The 22,516-nt window shown below is 39.6% G+C and overlaps 1 pseudogene; it reads left to right on the forward strand.

Annotated features, from left to right (window-relative positions):
• Positions 1-1,919: 1,919 nt before the first annotated feature.
• The window catches only part of LOC144256503 (serpin B6-like), a 33,409-nt pseudogene continuing 12,812 nt past the window's right edge, over positions 1,920-22,516 (forward strand).

The following is a 22,516-nucleotide window of genomic DNA, read 5'->3' on the forward strand; positions in this document are numbered from 1 at the left end:
CACAAATCTGTCAGAGACAAATTAAATAGTTAGGTTTTAACATGATACAAGGATGGTGAATGCTGAATCTGAAAAAAGAAACAATAACAACAACAAAACAATGTGCATTTTTTGCCATCCCTACCCCCACCATTTTCACAAAGTCTGAGAGTTCCTAGGAACAACAGGATGCTGCAGGGTATGGAGACTGGATTATCAGACTTAAAAAAAAAAAGTCCCATTGAGTGAGGAACAAAACAGGAGGTGGTCTTTCAGACAATCAAGGCCAAAATCTTGAGGCCCCAGCCCAGGAACTTCAGAGAGTTCAACCTCTTTGTTCAGGACAAGAACTGGGATCTTGGCAAAGGCCAGGGGGGTGGTTATCTAAACAAACTAACTCAGTCACAGCTAGATGGGGCCCTGAGTCTGAGCCCCCTGCAGTCACTTCTTTGCTGTAAGGGAAGCTGACAAGATGAGACTGGGACAAAACTTCAATTCTAAAGCCCCACACTCAGTTGTAACCCTGAAGGATAACAAATGTCACCATGTGCTTTTATTGCGCAAAGGTCATGTGTCAGGGATTTTAGCCCCCTTTTCCTCCTGACCTGTGGGAGAGATGGGGAAAGCATGCCCCAACCAGGACAAGCCAAGAAAGGCAAAAGGAGACTGGCTGCTGCACCTAGCTCTCCCTCCTGAGAGTACAATCAGACAGGCCAGTAAGACCAGTCAAAGCAAGATCTCATTGATTGAGGAAGCACACACAGATAACATAATGCACAGGAGCCAATCAGGATAAAAGTCAGCAGGGAGAGTTCTGAGCCTATCCTAGTGGTGGTCTGATTTTTCATCAACACCCACTGCACTGCATCCTGGCTGTTTGCCACGCATCAACTAGCCACATGTGGCTCCAGGACTGGGAAGCGGGTAGCCAGTTAGGTTTCCTCTTTTCTGATGCAACATGTCCACATGTTACATCATGCTCTACAGTCACCATGTGCTCATACTTCACAATTGACCTGATCTCAAAGGTTACTATGTGAGAATCCATACATAAACCTGCAAGTTATACAAACTCTAAAGTCAGCTATGTTCCTAGTCGGTGAGGCAGGGCCCCTGAGCATAACTGTTTGGAAATAGTAGAGAAAATAATTTCCAGCAGACCAGACCTGACTGACAGCCCACTCCAAAACCCAGACTTGGTCCTTTATACTAATAAAAGCAATTTTATAGCAGATAAAAAGAGGATGGCTGGGTATGCTGTGGTGTATGATTCTAAAGGGATGGGAAACAGAGTCACTTCTCCAAGGATGGACAGCACAAAGAGCAGAATTATGAACATTAACCAGGACATAAGAACTCAGCCAAGACCAGCGAGCCAACACTGAGCTCTACACCAAATCTCAGTATGACTTCCTACTCCTCATGTCCATGGAGCCTTCAACAAGGGAAGAGGACTCCTTACCACAGAAAAAATAAGGACCAAGAACCCAACTAAAAATTTGAAAACTTCCAGAACTAGTATGGGAACCAAAGGAGGTGGCAATTGTCCACTACAAAGGTCCAGTGGCAAAAAATGGAATGGCCAAACTGATGTTGCCACCAAACAGGCTGCCCAGAAGCAGCCACCAGAAAAAGCCAAAACCTAGCTAGCACCAGAAATGCCACCAGATTAAAGGGAAACCAAAGCCAAGACAGGATGGTGGCTCTCACAAGACCACTGAGTTTAGATTTTAGAACAACTAGCTTACAGACTGGTTCCCCAACACCCAGACACCTGACCAGGCCAGCACTAGCTCACTGCCTGTCTCCCTGCACTCACTCTCTGTCTGCCAGCATTGCAGTAGAGGGCACTGGTGAGAGGCTGTGAGGACCTAGTGGAAAAGCACTTCCCTTCCAGGTTCTGGAAGGGAATAATCAGGGTAGGGGCCCAACAATCCACGATGACCATCTCTAGCCTCACCCTCAAGCTGTCCCTGTGCAATGGCCATTTCAGGAATCATAATGCTGTAACCTCAATCAAGTGTATGAATACTTGGCAAATTGTTTGTATAGACCAGCTCCAACTAGCCTGCCCATACCCTGCTGCTGTAGCAGGCAGCTTCTGTGGGCCAGCTGCCCTCAGGTCAGTGCCTTTGCCAGAGGTCAGCTTCTTGTTCCAATGGCAGCCTTTTCCTCTTCAAAAGGCTGAAGTCTGTGTATGTGTATGCATGTAGGTCTCTGGTGATGCCAGACTCTTTATCATTCACTTGTCATTGGCCTGAGGTTATAGCTGCCTCTATTTCTCATGCTATTTCTCCCCTTTCCCTAAAGAACAATTTTATATTAAATCTCCTCTAGTCAAATAACTGATGTGGTTTTATTTTTTGAGTGGGCCCTGCCTGAAGATCAGCATTGTACATCATATGCTCTTAGGAAAGACTTTGGCAGAAACCTGAACCACCAGTGTATTAGTACTTCTTATCCATGGTTTTTATTTCTGTGGTTCCAATTGCATGCAGCCAACCTGGTTTGAAAATTATTCAATGAACTTGTGCACCATTCCATGTATCATGATAAATCCCACACCGTCCTGCTCTGTCCTGCCTGGAATGTGAATCAGCCCTTTGTCCAGGGGATCCACACTGTAGTCTACCTGCCTATTAATCACTTAGTGGCCATACTTAACATGACAGCATGGCAATCAATCCTTGGGTTGTAAAACTAAGGTTCAAATAACCCTTAGTTTACTTCATAATGTCCTCAAAGTACAAGAGTAATGATTCTGACAAGTCAAACACACCAAAGAGAAGCTCTAGAGTTCTTCATTTAAGTGAGGAGCTGGAAATCCTTGACCTAAGGAAAACACATGGTATCTATAGGGTTCAGTATTATCTGTGGCTACAGGTATCCACTGGAGAACCTGGGTTCCCTCTGGTGGATAAGGGGACTGCTGTAAAGATCTGCCACAGTTTCTCCTGTAGTTATTAATAAATGATATTTCATTAAAAATGGAAAAACCATGTCCAATGCTGAAACGGGAAGGACCCCATGGTCACAAATACAACTGAGATCTCAGACAAAGCAGGTTTTATGGTCATCCTGTTGATATGCTGTAGTCCAAGAGAATATGAGGATTATATTCCTATGTAACTTTTCTATCTGTATACCACCAAATCAAGAAACCCCCAAAGTAATGGACATATTTAGAAAACAAACAGATGCCCTTTTTTATCTTCCCAAACCTTGTCATTTGATACCTCCAGGTATTCCCTTACTTAATGGACACAATAGCAATGGCAGATGCCTGATGGTCTCACGTGAGAAACACTTGTTTATCTCATAATTTCCTTCAGATACACAATCCAATAAAGTAACTAATATTATGCTTTCAAACAGAGGTCCCCACTATATTCCTAGTTCAGTGATTAGTTCCCTTCATTCTCTCTAACAGCATGTTCTCATTTAGGGAACATTGCAAATATTTTCATATTAGCATGTTTTGGATTATCTACATGACCACTTTATAGCTGAGTACTCAACTTTCAGACTGTGTTGATGCTGAAAAGTATTAAATAAAATGTGGTAGAGGATAAAAAAGGAAAGCAGTAGATCTTAAATGAATGATTCATCAATTCTATGGTCTCACCAAGCAGTATGCAAAAAGGTTCTATAATCATTTAAATAGACACAGTGGTATGAAAAGAAAAGAGATTTAGGTCAATTAATTATACCCCTTAGTAGAGCTGTACTGAACTCAATCAAATTGGCATCAAAAAGTCCATATCATTTTTGATTGAAATAGCAATTTAGCTTCCACAAAATGGCATCACAAATCATATAGAACAAGTCATTCAGCCTGACTGCTCTTGGAGAAAATGAAAATTCCATTCCTTAAAAGCTTCTCAACTAACAACCTCCTCTTCCTCTTTCCCCTACTCCTGTTCCTCCATCTCCTCCTCCAGGTTTGGGGGAGAGGAAACCCAGGGCTTCACATAGGCTAAGCTTGTGTCTACCAATGAGCTGTGCCCCTACTCTGGCCCCTGATTTTTATCAGTACATCTCATCATAATTATACTCTTCTTTCCTCACTGAATATCTGGGACACTTTGGTAGTTTTGTGTAATATTATTCCACAGGGCTTGAAAGAGAAAGTTCTGTTCTGTCAGGGAGGACACATGGACCTTGAACTTGTTTCTTCCACAAAGTGTCCATGGGATCCTGATCAAATCCCAAAGACTCCTTCAGCATCCCTCTCCCCTGAAAGACACAAGAAGCACAGTCAACAATTCCCTTAGCACTTTGAAGCTTCTGCTTCTTGTAATGTTTTCTCCTGGGATTAATTAAGAGGTGAATGTGTTTTTATCTCATGCCTCTTTGAAACCCTGATGGAAATCTGATGGAAGGGTACAGGCATGGACATAGGGAGTGGCCATTGCTAAAGAACCTGGACAGTCATTGAGTGTAAAATTTGAAACCTAGTTGGAAAAAAACATATGATGCTGCATGACTAGTCCTACCTGTTCTTTTTCAGGCATAGGGTTTCTTTATCTCACCCACAAGGACTCAAGTTATTTTAACCCATCCTGGGGACTTAGATGCTATCTGGCTCCATTCCTTCCCTGGGCCAGCAGAAGTCTGAGATAGAGATGCTGGAAGCACAGCCTGAGGGTTTCCTTAGGTATGCCAAATCTGGAGCTGAGGGAATTGGAAAAACTATATCCAAGGTTGACTGGGGGATGAGCAGCAGTGAACAATACAGACTCTCTTCTGGACCAAGCAGGCAGGATCTGCTGAACCTCCTTTTCTACTAGGCCTCAACTGTGGCTTATAAAAAATGCCCATAGGATTTTGTTTATTGCTCTATACCACAATAAAAGACTCAAACAAACACTAATATGGTTTTCAATAGTTTAAGGCCACATCTGCATGATGAACCTAGCCCTTCCCCTTAAAGTACCTGCCTCAGAAAACTCAAGACTGCTCAAAGAATTCACCATTTGTTACAGCTAACATTTTATGAAAGAGCCTCACTTTCCCAAAGCATTTATTCTAAAGGATTTACCATTGTGAGTCTTCCCTCTGTCCCTTGGTCTATAGAAATATGTATCTCTTACAACCCACAAGTGCGTTTCTCAAGGCCCTGGAAACCATTCCTTTGGAATGCAATCATCAGGGAGACAAGGACCTCTGCCTTAGTCTCTGTGGGAGGACAGAACCTGAACTTGAACAATTACACTTTGTACTTTTAAATTTTTGTTCCTCAGCCCTTCCCCCACCCTCCCTCTTACTAGTTCAATTCTCCATTTAAAATATCCAGTCCTTTCTGCACAAAGTTGAATTTGGTTCTTGTTGGAACTTCTTCACTACTGCCATTGTATAATATTGATTAAAATTTTGACTGGTTTTATTTATCTTTGACGTAGGTATGCCCAAGTCTTGGCTGAAGAGCTGTGAAATGACATAGGAGAAGCTGGGACTTCACTGGAGACTGTGTTTTCACTGGTGGCTGAGGTCTCTGCATCCTGCCTGCCTTGACCCCATTTCATCTTTCCTCTTTCTCACCATTGCCCATGACATCGGTCTTCCATGACATACTCTTCAGAATGTAGCCTGGGAATCTTTCTGAAACACAACTATGATGATTTTTCTCCCCTTTAGAATCATTTGGTGTTCACCCAGAGACCATAGGACAGAGGACAAAAAGAAACCCACTTTCTGTGTTGATTACTTTTGTGTGTCAACTTGGTCATCGTACCCAGAAAGTCAAACAAACACCAGTCTGGCTATTGCTGTAAAGTTATTCTTTAGATGTAATGAGCATTTATGTGAGCAGATTGCCTTCCAAAGTGCTCATGGATCTCAACTAATCAGCTGAAGTCCTTAAGAGGAAAAGATTGAGGTTGACAATAAAATGTCATTCCACACAATGGAATTGCTCAGCCCTAAAAAAGAAATAACCTATCAAGCCACAAAAAGGGCACAAAGGAAATTTGCACTCATATTTCTAAGTGAAAGAGGCCAATTTGAAAAGGTACATAGTCTAATGTCACTGGGAAAGGTAAAACCACAGACATGGTAGAAAGATCAGTGTTTTCCAGGGGTGTGGTGCTTGCTGGCCTTTTGCATTTTCTTTTCCTTCTTTCACTCCAACAGAGCACAAAGATAACATGTACTGCTCAGAGAAGTGCTTTGATCATTCCATTTCCAAAAGACAGTTATCTCCTTCTGAGTTTTAAAACAAATATATCTACAAAATGTTTTATTTACTACCTCGACTTTTAACACACTTTGTGCACTTCTAAACATCCAGAAAGACTAAATTTTTCAAATAAGGACTTAAGTGGGTCCAGTAGTGTTGAATAAACTCCACACATGACAATGGTTATATCTGAAAATGTCTTCAAAATTGGATCATTCTGGCCTAGAATCCTTCATTTCTTCCTATTTATTTCTCCTATGTCACATCTGATATAGGCACATGTGTCACTCAGATGTGATGTTACAATTTAACTTATAAAAGTTCTTTTCAGAAGAATGCCTTTCTATGAATTTTAACACACACTACAGAAAATGTATTAGTTTATCAGCTCTACTTTTGTCATATACTGTCAATTTCTTTCATATCTAGAGACTAAACATTATAAAATTAGGACTTCATTTCCAGGATATACATACTATATACAGTACAGAAAAGTTAAATGAAACACACCTTACAGGACAAGGAGTAAGCTGAGATTTTATAGCACACTCTAACAAAAAACCTTGTGTAGCCTCTTCCCTTCTAACTCCCTTAGCCCAGTGAACAATAATAGACAGTAAACCATTCATAGGTGGTTTAACAATTTCATTCAGAAGTGGTCTAACAATTACAAACACAGTATTTCAAATCAGTTTTTAAGAGATATTTTTAAAAAGTTTTATTCAATTACTTTTAGTTTAAATGTGTCAAGCACTTCTAAATATATAGAAGGACTAGACACTCTGCATAAGAAGCTGTTCTCTATGCACACAGCACTGGTAAATAAAATTGCACACATAGCAATGGTTATAATCCAAGGTATCTTCTAATATCACCAATTGTCTTTGAACATTTCCCTTCTCACATCCTTCTCTCTACTTTTTCTCCAGTGGACAATACCGGCATAGATAACACTTAAAGATGGTTGAACAACTCTATGTCCAACAGTAATTTACAAAGGACAAGCTTTCTCATGAATTCCAACACAAAATGTACTCATTTTACTAACAACTTGGTCATACACTGGCAACCTCTTTAACACCTAGAGATTAGATGTTGCAATTGGCGACGCATTTGTCCACTATATAAACTAAATACACAGCAAAACAAAATGCAAAAAAGCATCCATCAGGAGGAGGCAGCCAAGGCTGAGGACCAGGGACCTGGGTGAATTATGTAACCTCATTATGCTGGATGTAGCTCATAATCAACTTGAACACCTTCCAAAGGAGATTGGAAACTGCATACAAATAACCAACCTTGACTTGCAACACAATGAACTGCTAGACCTCCCAGATACTATAGGTTGAGGAAGATGGCGGCTGGGAATGAGTGAGCCGCTCTGTGCTCCGCGCCACCGCCGCCGCAGCGTATGTTGCTGCTTCTTAAAAGAAGAAGTAAAGATCATCAAAGGACATCTGTCGACAAGGATTCAGCACCGTGTCAAGAAAAGGGCCTAGATGGAGTGAATCCGCCACGACTTCAGCTTGAGCAGTAAGGCTGCAGCCCCCGAGCTGCCGGGCTCCCTGGGCCCCTTCTCACTCCCCTCTCCGCCTCTCCGCTTCGCTTCTCCCCCGCCATCTCTCCTCCCACGCTCACTCCCTAAATCTAGATCTCAATCTCTTTCCCCCACCCCACCCGCTCTCTCGCGTGCCCAGTACCCGGCCCGCGCGAGCCCCGAGGCGCTGCCTCCCCTCCCCCAGCCCGCACCCCCTCCACGGGGGTCCCGAAGGCCACAGCTTTGCCGCCACCACCGCCACCGCTGTAGCCACCGCCGCTGCCGCCACTGCTTTCCGCGGAGCACCTTAGAACAGACTCTTAACCGAGTAAAATGGAACAGCTGATAAGATGAGTGACAATTTAAAATCTAAATGATCCAACATGGCGGCGGACGCGGAGAGATCAAGTCTCTAACCCCTTCAGCTGCACGGGCATAGGGAGAAGGAAACTGTCAAAATACTGTTCGCTCAGGACCACTAGGCACGGTTGAGCTGAAGTGGACCCCGGGCGAACGGTCTAGCCTTCTCAGAACACACCGAGCCCGAATTGGCTGCATTCTAGCTCAGGTTCGCCTGCTTCATGGACTCAACACTAATGATCCCACTGAAATAACCAGTCGGCCCGCCTGAACTCAAAGAGGTAAAAGCCAACTGAGCACCACAGCCAGACCCAGGGAATCAGGAGTGACGCAGGACTAGCGGCGCAGGACTCCCAGCTATTGCTATCACCAGTGCTGACAACAGGTTCCTTGCACCAGCTATCAGGGGAGTTGCTGCTACCTGAGGGCAAACAAATTCGCTGGGGGCCCTCAGCCCCAAGCCCTACAAACTTAGGGTCTGAGGGAGGCAAACAGAAAGGGTGTGCCCAGGCACCCATGAAAACAGGGCTCCAGGAGCAGCAGACCTGGCGTGTAGTCAGTATTGTGGTGAGTGTCACAGGTGAGCGGGGCCTGGCTTGAGGAACCACAAGAGAAGGCCCTAGGCACTCAGGATTAGAGACCCACACAGTCTGGGAAGAAGAGCTGAGGCACAGTGATTGGTTCCCACCTATCAAGAAGAGAAGCCTGGCCCAGTGGGCATAGCTCCACCAACTGGATGAGAAGTTAATCGAGCTATATGACTGCATTTATTATTATTATTTTTTTTTAATGATTATTATTAGTATTTTTTTTTATTTTCACTTTTTGTTGTTGATGTAGTTGTTGTTCTTTAACGTTCCTATTAATGGTTTCAATTTTTTTTAATTCTTTTTATTTTATTAGTATTACTATTATTTTTTAAACTTTAATTTCCATTTTTTTACTATCATTATAAAATTTTTTCTTTTTTTCTTTTTTTTTTTATTGGTTTTAAATTTTTATTTTTTTTCGTTTCTTCTTTCTTTCTTTTCACTTTTTTTTTTCTTTTGTCTTCTCACTTCTTTCAATTTTCCTATTCCACCTTCCTTGAATTCTACCTGCCTACACTCATTCTCTTTAGTGACTTCTTCCCTCCCCTTCTAATATCTCTCCTCCCCAGTATCACACTAATTGGAGGAGGATCACAGCCACTACCTGCCCTGAAAGGGTGATTTTTCAACTATATAAGAGCAATATAATTAAATAGAGGGGGAAAATATCAAAGACACAACAATTTCACCAAGCAGAAAGAAACGCCAGTAGTATGAAACGACAAGGAAAGAAAGGACCACAGGCAATGCAGGTCAACTCAACTTTAGAAGAGGTAATAGCTGCAACAGATGGAATGTCAGATAGAGAGCTCAGGACATACATGCTTCAGATGATCTGGAGTCTCAAGGAAGACATGAGACAGCAAAATCAGACAATGAAAGATCATATTGACAAGCAAATCCAGGAAATAAAAGATCAATTTCACAGGGAGATAGAGGTAATAAAAAACAAACAAATAGAAATACTAGAGATGCAGGAATCAATAAACCAACTTAAAAACTCAATTGAGAATACTACCAGCAGAGTTGATCACTTAGAAGATAGAACATCAGACAATGAAGACAGAATATTTCAACTTGAAAAGAACATAGATAGCTCAGCAAGTCTACTAAGAAACCATGAGCAGAACATTCAAGAGCTATGGGATAATATCAAAAGACCAAACTTAAGAGTCATTGGGATACAGGAAGGCACAGAGCTCCAATCCAAAGGATTAAGCAATCTATTCAGTGAAATAATACAAGAAAACTTCCCAGACTTGAAGAATGAGACAGAATCCCAAATCCTAGAAGCCTACAGGACGCCGAATGTGCAAAATCATAAGAGATCCACACCTAGACACATTATAATGAAGATGTCCAACATACAGAATAAGGAGAGAATTTTAAAAGCTACAAGGGAAAGGAAGCAGATTACATTTAGGGGTAAACCAATCAGGATAACAGCTGATCTCTCAACACAGACTCTAAAAGCTAGAAGATCCTGGAATAACATATTTCAAACGCTTAAAGAAAATGGATTCCAACCAAGAATCGTGTATCCGGCGAAATTAAGCGTCAGATTAGAAGATGAAATGAAAACCTTCCACGATAAACAAAAGTTAAAAGAATTCGCAGCTAGAAAACCATCTCTTCAAAAAATCCTTGGCAAAACATTACAGGAAGAGGAAATGGAAAATAACATTGATAACCAACAATGGGAGGTAGGACAGTAAAGGGGGGAAAGTAGTCAAAGAGGATAACAAATCAGGTTTAGTAACATCAATAAACAAATATGGATAGAAGAACAAACCATATCTCAATAATAACCCTAAATGTTAATGGCTTAAACTCACCAATTAAGAGACACAGGCTAGTAGAATGGATCACAAAACAAGACCCAACAATATGCTGTCTACAGGAGACGCATTTGATAGGAAAAGATGTAGATAGACTGAAGGTGAAAGGTTGGGAAAAATCATATCACTCATATGGACCACGGAAACAAGCAGGAGTGTCCATACTCATATCTAATAAAATAGATTTCAAGCCAAAGCTAATCAAAAGGGATAAAGAAGGACACTTCATACTGCTCAAGGGAACCATACACCAACAAGACATAACAATCATAAATATATATGCCCCAAATAATGGTGCAGCCATGTTTATCAAGCAAACTCTTCTCACGTTCAAGAGTCTAATAGACCACCATACAATAATCATGGGAGACTTCAACACACCTCTCTCACCACTGGACAGATCTTCCAAACAAAAGTTAAATAAGGAAACTATAGAACTCAATAACACAATTAACAACCTAGACTTAATTGACATATATAGACTATACCACCCAACATCAAGTTGCTACACTTTTTTCTCAGCAGCACATGGAACCTTCTCAAAAATAGACCATATACTATGTCACAGGGCAACTCTTAGACAATACAAAGAGGTAGAGATAATACCATGCATCTTGTCTGATCATAATGGAATGAAACTGAAAATCAATGATAAAAGAAGAAAGGAAAAATCAAGCATCACCTGGAGAATGAACAATAGGTTGCTGAGTGATCAATGGGTTTTAGAAGACATCAAGGAGGAAATTAAAAAATTCCTAGAGTTAAATGAAAACACAGACACAACATATCGCAATCTATGGGACACATTGAAAGCAGTTCTAAGAGGAAAATTCATTGCTTGGAGTTCATTCCTCAAAAAAAGAAAAAACCAACAAATAAATGGTCTCATACTTCATCTCAAAATCCTAGAAAAAGAAGAGCAAAACAACAGCAAAAGAAGTAGAAGGCAAGAAATAATTAAAATCAGAGCTGAAATTAATGAAATTGAAACAAAAGAAACAATTGAAAAAATTGACAAAACTAAAAGCTGGTTCTTTGAAAAAATAAATAAAATTGACAGACCCTTAGCCATGCTAGCGAAGAGAAGAAGAGACAGAACCCAAATTACTAGCATACGGGATGAAAAAGGCAATATCACAACAGACACTTCAGAAATACAGAAGATAATAAGAAAGTACTTTGAATCCTTATACTCCAATAAAATAGAAGATAGTGAAGGCATAGATAAATTCCTTGAGTCTTATGATCTGCCCAGATTGAGCCAGGAGGATATAGACAACCTAAACAGACCAATAACAATAGAGGAAATAGAAGAAACCATCAAAAGACTACCAACTAAGAAAAGCCCAGGACCGGATGGGTATACAGCAGAGTTTTACAAAACCTTTAAAGAGGAACTAACACCAATACTTTTCAAGCTATTTCAGGAAATAGAAAAAGAGGGAGAACTTCCAAATTCATTCTACGAGGCCAACATCACCCTGATTCCGAAACCAGACAAAGACACTTCAAAGAAAGAAAACTGCAGACCAATATCTCTAATGAACCTTGATGCAAAAATCCTCAATAAAATTCTGGCGAATCGGATTCAAATACATATCAAAAAAATTATACACCATGATCAAGTAGGATTCATCCCTGGTATGCAAGGTTGGTTCAATATACGGAAATCAATAAATGTTATCCACCACATCAATAGACTTAAAAACAAGAACCATATGATCATCTCGATAGATGCAGAAAAAGCTTTCGACAAAGTACAGCATCCCTTTATGTTCAAAACGCTAGAAAAATTAGGGATAACTGGATCATACCTCAACATTGTAAAAGCAATCTATGATAAGCCACAGGCCAGCATCATTCTGAATGGAGAAAAATTGAAGGCATTCCCTCTAAGATCTGGTACAAGACAGGGATGCCCTCTCTCGCCACTTCTGTTCAACATAGTCCTCGAAACACTGGCCAGAGCAATTAGACAGTCAAAAGAAATTAAAGGCATAAAAATAGGAAAAGAAGAACTTAAATTATCACTATTTGCAGATGATATGATTCTATACCTAGCAGACCCAAAAGGGTCCACAAAGAAGCTATTAGAGCTAATAAATGAATTCAGCAAAGTGGCAGGATATAAGATCAACACGCATAAATCAAAGGCATTCCTGTATATGAGCGACAAATCCTCTGAAATGGAAATGAGGACAACTACTCCATTCACAATATCCCCCCAAAAAATAAAATACTTGGGAATCAACCTAACAAAAGAAGTGAAAGATTTATACAATGAAAATTACAGAACCCTAAAGAAAGACATAGAAGAAGACCTTAGAAGATGGAAAAATATACCCTGCTCATGGATAGGCAGAACTAACATCATCAAAATGGCGATATTACCAAAAGTCCTATATAAGTTCAATGCAATGCCAATCAAAATCCCAACAGCATATCTTATAGAAATCGATAAAAGAATCATGAAATTCATATGGAATAATAAAAGACCCAGAATAGCAAAAACAATACTAAGCAGGAAGTGTGAATCAGGCGGTATAGCGATACCAGACTTCAAACTATACTACAGAGCAATAGTAACAAAAACAGCATGGTACTGGTACCAAAACAGGCGGGTGGACCAATGGTACAGAATAGAGGACACAGTAACCAATCCACAAAACTACAACTATCTTATTTTTGATAAAGGGGCTAAAAGCATGCAATGGAGGAAGGATAGCATCTTCAACAAATGGTGCTGGGAAAACTGGAAATCCATTTGCACCAAAATGAATCTGAATCCCTATCTCTCGCCGTGCACAAAAGTTAACTCAAAATGGATCAAGGAGCTTGATATTAAATCAGAGACATGGCATCTGATAGAAGAAAAAGTTGGTTATGATCTACACGCTGTGGGATCGGGCTCCAAATTCCTCAATAGGACACCCATAGCGCTAGAGTTAACAACTAGAATCAACAAATGGGACTTACTCAAACTAAAAAGTTTTTTCTCAGCAAAAGAAACAATAAGAGAGATAAACAGGGAGCCTACATCCTGGGAACAAATCTTTACTCCACACACTTCAGATAGAGCCCTAATAACCAGAATATAAAAAGAACTCAAAAAATTAGACAATAAGATAACAAATAACCCAATCAATAAATGGGCCAAGGACCTGAACAGACACTTCTCAGAGGAGGACATACAATCAATCAACACGTACATGAAAAAATGCTCACCATCGCTAGCAGTCAGAGAAATGCAAATCAAAACTACCCTAAGATACCATCTCACTCCAGTAAGACTGGCAGCCATTAGGAAGTCAAACAACAATAAGTGCTGGAGAGGATGCGGGGAAAAGGGCACTCTTGTTCATTGCTGGTGGGACTGCAAATTGGTGCAGCCAATTTGGAAAGCAGTATGGAGATTTCTCGGAAAGCTGGGAATGGAACCACCATTCGACCCAGCTATTCCCCTTCTCGGTCTATTCCCTAAAGCCCTAACAAGAGCATGCTACAGGGACACTGCTACATCGATGTTCATAGCAGCTCAATTCACGATAGCAAGACTGTGGAACCAGCCTAGATGCCCTTCAATAGATGAATGGATAAAAAAAATGTGGCATTTATATACTATGGAGTATTATTCTGCATTAAAAAATGACAAAATCATAGAATTTGGAGGGAAATGGATGGCATTAGAGCAGATTATGCTAAGTGAAGCTAGTCAATCTTTAAAAAACAAATACCAAATGACTCCTTTGATATAAGGGGAGTAAACAAGGACAGGGTAGGGACGAAGAGCTTGAGAAGAAGATTTACATTAAACAGGGATGAGAGGTGGGAGGGAAAGGGAGTGAGAAGGGAAATTGCATGGAAATGGAAGGCAATCCTCAGGGATATACAAAATGTCATACAAGAAGAAAGGAGGGGTAAGACAAGATAATACAAATGGAAGAAATGATTTACAGTAGAAGGGGTAGAGAGAGAAAAGGGGAGGGGAGGGGAGGAGAGGGGAGGGGAGGGGGGATAGTAGAGAATAGGACAGACATCAGAATACATCAGACACTAGAAAGGCAATATGTCAATCAATGGAAGGGAAACTGATGTGATACAGCAATTTGTATATGGGGTAAAAGGGGGAGTTCATAATCCACGTGAATCAAACCGTGTAATATGATGTATTAATAACTATGTAATGTTATGAACGACCAATAAAAAAAAAAATTTCATTAAAAATAAAAAAAAAGCATCCATCAAACTGATGTGTGAAAATGTCCACGTGTGAACACACGAACATATTACCTTTTGCAATTGCATCCCTCCCACCTCCTCCACATCACTGAATATCTACAGACAGTACTATACTGCTCACAGAGGTGGTTTAAGAGTTCCATTCCCCAAAGACAATATTTCATATGAAGTTTAGCAAGAAAATTCCAAAGTGATCTTTTGCTACCTCTATATTTAATATATATTGGGTACCTCTAAACTTCTAGACAGACTGGATGTTTTAAGTAGGGACTCAATTTGTCCACTTTGTATATGACAGTCTGGAATAAACTACACACAGGTAACAATAGTTCTAATTTGAAAATGTCTTCAAAATATGAGCATTCTGGCCCTTCAGCCACCAGGTGGGCTATAATGCTCAAATATACAGATGACAATACTTAATAGGAATTTTAACACAACACACACATACCTTGTTTATTAATTCTACTTTTGTCATACAGTGGCAACCTCTTTAACATCTAGAAAGACTATATGTAGATTAGGACTCATTTGTCCTTTATATATATACTACATACTCAGCAAAGTGAAACAAAACACATAGATGTAAGGAACAACTCTGGCCTCATTGTAAGAACATTGGCAAGGTGTTCCCAAGGACCTACACAACTGTGAACTACTCAATAAGAGGTTTGCCTTCCCAAAATATTTCATGAGAATTTTAACCAAAAATGTTTACAAAATATGTTATATTTTACCACTTCCACTTTTACCATGTATCAGGCACTTTAAAACTTTTAGAAAGTCTAGATATTTAAAAAAAAACACTTAGCATTGTCAACTATATATACAGTAATGAATAAAATGCACACACAAAATGATGTTTATAATATGAAAAATGTTTTTTAGATACAACCACTCTGGAATAGGACCTCCTTCTCCTTTTCAGGGTTAAAGTATTCTTCATGTCCTCTAACCCACTGAACAAATGTGAACATGTGTGTCTGCTAGAGGGGGCCTTACAAGTGCATTTCAAATCACTTCTGAAAATATTTTGGATTTTTAAAAAATAAATGGGTATTTACAAGATGTTACTTTCTAACTTTATTGTGTCTCAACAACCTTTTGACATTTTGAATTTTCATTTGTAGAAAAAGTTTTAAAAGTTTGGGGAGCATGTTGAGAGCAGTTTTTTTCTATTATACACACAAGCTTTCTACACAGGGCCACTAAATCTTCCCAATTGGTGGTCATCATTTCCCATTGGCCAAATATGGTATGTTCCTCTAGTTCTCTATGGTAGAAGAAAGATGCACCACCAGAGGGTGGCTAATGGTTCCACCCACTGTCCTCAGGGGCTCTACTTACCTTCCAAAGCAGAATGGCAATCATCAAGAACACAGACAACAATATATGTTGGCGAGGATGTGGGGGAAATGGTACACTCATACATTATTGGTGGGACTACAAATCGATGCAACCATTATGGAAAGCATTATGGAGATTCTTTAGAAACATTGAAAGAGAACCACCATTTGACAAAGCTATCTCATTCCTCAGATTATACCCAGAGGACTTAAAATGAACATACTATACTGATGCAGCCACATTAATATTTATAGCTGCTCAATTTATAGTAGCTAAACTAGGGAACAAAACTAGGTGCCCTTCAATAGATGAGTGGATGAAGGAAATGTGGTTTATATATACAATGGATATTACTCAGCCTTAAAAAGAATGAAATTATGGCATTTGCAGGTAAATGCATGGAGCTGAACAATATGCTATGTGAAATAAGCCAATCCCAAAGAACTTAAGGCCAAATGTTTTCTCTGATATGAGGATTTTAACTAATAATAAGGTAGATTAAGACTCATTTGTCCTTGATATACACTACTTGCTCAGCAAAGTGAAACAAAACCCATAGATGTAAGGAACAATTCTGACCTCATTGTAAGCACATTGGCAAGGTGTTCCCAAGGACCAACACAAGGCTGGTCCATTGACCACCCCTTGGGTTGCAAGGGTCTAATGTAAATCTGAGCTATTCTCCTTGGTCAAAAAGATAAATTCCTCTTCCACAGTGGAAAAGGTAACTGTTTAGGGTCATAGTAAACTTGTGGGGTAGGAGGTACAGGATCAGTATACTGTTCTGACCAACCTGCTCTCTGGGTAAAATAGAAGCCTTGATTGGTAAAGGCCAAATGTTTTCTCTGATATGAGGATGCTAGTTAATAATAAGGGTAGGGGGCTAGGGAAGAACAGAGGTACTTTGGATTATCAGAGGAGAGTGAAGGGAGGGGAGGGGTTATGGTGGTAGTAAGGATAACAGAATGAATTTGACATGATTACCTTATGTACATATATGATTACATGACTTATGTAACTCTACATTAAATCAAGAATCAATAAATGGGATGGATTCAAACTAAAAAGTTTCTTCTCAGCAAAAGAAACAATTTGTGAGGTGAATAGAGAACCTACACCTTGGGAGCAAATCGTTACCCCTAACACATCGGATAGAGCAGTAATCTCTAGGGTATATAAAGAACTCAAAAAGTTAAACACCAAAACAAAAACAAACAAACAAAACAAAAAACCCCAAATAACCCAATCAATAAATGGGCCAACGACCTGAACAGACACTTCTCGGAAGATGATGTACAATCAGTCAACAAATACATGAAAACAATGTTCATCATCACTAGTTAGAGAAATGCAACTCAAAACCACTCTAAGATTTCATTTCACTCCAGTCAGAATGGCAGCTATTAAGAATACAAACAACAATAAGTGTTGGCAAGGATGTGGGGAAAAATGTATACTCTTACATGGCTGGTGGGACTGCAAATTGGTACAGCCAATGGAGAAAGCAGTATGGAGATTTCTTGGAAAATTTGGAATGGAACCACCATTTGACCCAGCTGTCCCTCTCCTCAGTCTATACACAAAGGACTTAAAAACAGCAGACTCTAGGGACATAGCCACATCAATGTTTATAGCAGCACAATTCACAATAGCTAAACTGTGGAACCAACCTAGATACCCTTCAATAGATGAATGTATAAAAAATGTGGCATATATACACAATAAAATATTACTCCGCAATAAAAGAGAGTAAAATCATGGAATTTACAGGCAAATGGATGAAGTTAGAGAAGATAATGCTAAGTAAAGTTAGCCATTCCCAAAAACCCAAATGCCAAATGTTTCTTTGATATAAGGAGGCTGATTCATAGTGGGATAGGGAGAGAGGGAGCATGGGAGGAATAGACAAAGTCTAGATAGGGCAGAGGGGTTGAAGGGGAAGGGAGGGGGCATGGGGTTATTAATGATGGTCGAATGTGATGATCATTATTATCAAAAGTACAGGTATGAAGAGACAATTTAGTATGAATATGATATGTATACAACCAGAGATATGAAAAATTGTGCTCTATATGTGTAATAAGAATTGTAATGCATTCTGCTGTCATATATAAATAAAACAAATTTTAAAAAGACAAGCAGACACTCTTATCACTTGCTTTTTCTGAACCCGTGGTGAATAAGCATGACACGATGTCTTGGAGATCCATACATTGTGGTTTCAAATGTGCTGAGTTTGGAAGGTTAGGTACAAAAGTTAAAAACTCCATCTATGGGTTGGTATTTATAACAACAGCCACTGCAAGATCCACAAGTTGGAGATGGTGAAAGACTTCTAAGTCACTGGAGGACAGCAGATTGACATGAAGCAGAAACTTGACACCAGGATGGAGAAGAAGACAAGCAGCAAAGGAGAGGGGCTGGGTAGGAGCTGATATACCTGCTGTGGGTAAGAGCAGTGTCAGGTCTAAGGCCCTGTGGTCAGGCCCAGTTCTAACACTGTACAGTTACCTGGCAAAATTTCAGCAGCAGACAAAATTGAATACCTCTAGTCCAGGGGTATAGAAGAAGTTTTGAAAAGTACTAGAAGAGATATTATGATTGCATCCTCCTGATACCTGGAATCCCTGGAAAAGGTAATGATTTGGGTAGATGAACTTATATTCTTTTCAACCTGGATATCAAGTGGTACTTTCCAAAAAAAATTAGAGGATCCCCAGGAATTTTCTGCCTCAAGAGGACACAAGACACAAAGATTCCAAGAAGAAAGAGTGGAAAAGACTACCTCTATTTTTATATTCTCATTTATTAGAAGAAATAGGGATGTTCCTAGTGGTGCAAAAGTATCTAAATGGTTTAAATATCAAACCATCATTGATCTTGAGGACCAAGCATAGAACTTGTCACACTCTGAAAGAGCAACAGGTAAGTTTTAGCCCCACATGGAGGGTTTTTTCAGTGTGTGGAATGGATGAGCCCTGAGAGAGACTCTGTAGCTGACTAATCAAGTCTAGGCTTCTCAAGTCTGATGAAGGGTGCTTAAGTGAGAGAAAGAAGCAGTAGGAGAAGTCACATTCACATGTAAAAATTGGAGGAATGCAGTCCAAATTGTCCTTAGAAGAGGAGGGTCAAGGACATGACTTGGATAAGATCTGGCCATTGATCTTCTCACAGAGATGACAGTCAGCTGCCATGTTAAAATTCCAGGCAAGTGACAGTTTATTCTAATGTAAAGTATTAAAAGGGAAATCTGGCCTATGAGTTTCTTTAACCCTTGTATTAGCCACTCTGGTCCTAGGAGAACAAATATCATTAATCCTTTGGTTTTGGATTGATAAGAATGTCAATCTTAAGGATTGATCAGAATGTCTGTGAGACAGAGACTGTTGGACCCATCTTTTCCCAACTGATGCACTTGGGATGCCCCTCCTAGAGTGTGTGTCACTTTTCCTGCCACCTTTACATGTTAAGGGGACTACTTACTACATGTTTCCTATATAAGCTCCCTTAATTGGACTTGAAATTACTAGATTTGATATATTAACTGCAGATTCCTTCTCAGGATTGAGCAGTTCTGCGGAGTGAAAATATCCTTCTTCTTGGTTCAAACTTCATTTATTTCTTTTTCAGAGAAAGACCTGTTTGAACCATGGCCCCTGAGATTAATGACGGCCTCATGTGTGAACCATTTAGATGCCTCTGCACCAGTTGTACTTAGTACCATGTCTTACTCCAAATTCTGTTGCTAATAACACAATTACAAAGACTGTGTTTGCTATGAACAAAAAAAGAGGGTTTATTTTGGGTCACATTTCTGATCAGAGGTCAAGTGTTCTTATCTGGTTAGGATAAGAACCTTGCTGACAGAATCCAAGTACAATGCAAAATATCAGAGAAATAGCCCCAATATATATGATCCATTGATTTTTGGCCAACTTGCAATTGTAATTCAGGGGAGAAAGAATGGTCTTCTCCTCACATGCAAATACAAAATATATATAATTATAAAATCTAATAATAATATTTATCATATTTGATAATAAAAATACAATGAGAAAACAAAAAAATCTGATAGTTGCAATTCAGTAAAAATATAAAAGAAAGAACTTGAAACCCCAATTCCTATCTCACTTAGGAGCACTTACACTCCTTCACCCTTTGGGTGTCATCCTGCTCTATTGTTTGCTTCCTTTGAATTAATATTGTTTTAATAAATCATTTTTTACTTGTTTGCTTTTGATGCATCCTTAAATTTCTATCTGTGGTGTAAGTCAAAACCTGCCTGAGCTGAGTTGAGGTCCCCTTCTCCCTGTGCAGGATATCCTTAGGGCTTCTCCTGTGACAGTTGCATGATTTCTGAAAGTATGGGAATGGGTGATGCAAAGAAGTTTGAACAAGCGATTGCAAAGAAGGAATGTTTTGAGTGTAATAAATATACTCATTATCTTGATGGTGGTGAGGGTTTTACTGGAGAATACAATATTGAATTTTGTGAAATATAAATTAGACATTTAAGTGTTTATCATGTCAATCATACTTACTAAAATTTTATGAACATGTTTTAAAAATTAGAGAAAAAAATGAATTAAAAATTTTCAATTATAAGCTTTGTGGTTCTGTGGATTTATTTTCTGCCAAATCTACTTTGCTGTCTTCTCTAAGTGCTTGAAATGTGTGTCGACTAAAATGAATGTGGTCTAAGGGGGAACATGGTCTAGTGTGGTGAGCCGTTTCTGTGAACTGTGGCCGCCATTACAAGATGGCGCTGGTTTTCCCTGTAGTCTGTGACAAACAACTCCTTATCAGAATGAGTTGGCACGCTGTGACTTGGCACCCTATGAGAAAAGTCCACGTGGCAGTTGTGCATTGGGGCTTTATCTGCTTTATTAAGGCTGGGGCACACGGGAGGAGGGTTCGAGAGAGAAACAAGCTAAAAGACATGTCTAAACAAAGGCCTGAATAAACTGCTGAAGGAAGAATCCTGTGTTGTGTTTCCTTTGCTGGCGAGGGGACGCGGCAGTCTAGCTTGGTACATTTTGAGTGAGAGCTGTATTATGAATGGCTTGTTTAACAGGATGTGAACTGTGAGTCCAAAATAAGAGCCAGGAGCAGACATTGTGCAGCACAATTCACAAAAAATAAGTCAGACCACTGTTCATAGTGTAAGCGGTAGTGTCCATGGGATTGAAAAGTGGCAAAACATTTTGGAGACCAACTTGGGAGAAGCTTCAAAATGTACCCAATTTTTATCTCCACAACACCATTTTAAAGAAAGGGTATGAGAAAATAGTTAGGATATTCATTATGGTCTAGCACCTAATGCAAATCATTGTAATCATCTAATGATGTAATCATCTAATGATGATTACATTAGATGTAATCATCTAATAAGTAATTTATAGATGATGAAAAATAAGGAGGAACAGAGAGGAAAGTGGGAGGAGCCAAGAGGAAAACTAGGAGGTCCACTGCTGTCTTTTGTCCTTCCTGCTGCCTGCGCCAGAGACCTCAAACATGTGCCAACAATTTGTTAAAACAATGTGTTGCTATGAAGTCCTAGGTGTGCAGAGATATGACTCACTCAAGGTGATCCAAAAGACATATCAGAAACTGGCACTAAAGGGGCATCCAGATAAAATTCTGAAAATAAGAGGACCCAGAGAGCAAATTCCTAACAAATGGCTGAGACACATGAGGAATTTTTCAGATGCTATAAATGAGACATGTATGCCAAATGTGGCAAAGAAGGACATGGGAGGAAATCATTTCCTAGTCCTAAATACAGATAATGACTTGAGGCAACATTTTGGTGGAAGGGACCCATTTTTGTTATATTTGTTTGAAGGCCATTTGAGAATTTTGAGAACAAAAAGCTGCCTTGGAAAGCAGAGGCCATGTTGTGGCTGTTTTTTTTATTTTTTCTCTGCTTTTAGGGGATTAAGAAGCATTTGGACATGGATTTTTATGGATGTGATACAGCCTATATTTCACTTGGCTGTGTAGGTCAGGGGGGCCTCATTCATTTCCTTCCATGTCACTTGGAGGCATGGGATAAGCAACTTGAAATTCATATAAACTCCTGTAAAACTAATACATGACATAGAAATCATCACAAAGAGATCTGTCAAGAATGGTGAAGAAAAAGTAGAAGTTAGAGAAAATGGCCACAGTTCCTTATGAGCAATGAGAAGGATCTCGGGGATCCTTTCAGAACTTGTTAAGGCTGGTTTTTTTTAATTAAATTTATTCTAGGCAAAATGTTATAAAATTTGGCCTATTGAAGGATAAGATGATATGGGGAAAGTATTGGCATCAGATCAATGTTGGCATCAGATTCACCATTTTAGGTCAGGACACATTTTATCTAGAGGCTCCAAAGATTCCATTCTGAGGCATGCTGCTGAACTTCCTTAAGGACATGTGCCTGCTAAGATCAATCCCACCCCAG

Source organism: Urocitellus parryii, chromosome 8, assembly GCF_045843805.1.
Source record: "Urocitellus parryii isolate mUroPar1 chromosome 8, mUroPar1.hap1, whole genome shotgun sequence".
NCBI classification, from domain to species: Eukaryota; Metazoa; Chordata; class Mammalia; order Rodentia; family Sciuridae; genus Urocitellus; species Urocitellus parryii.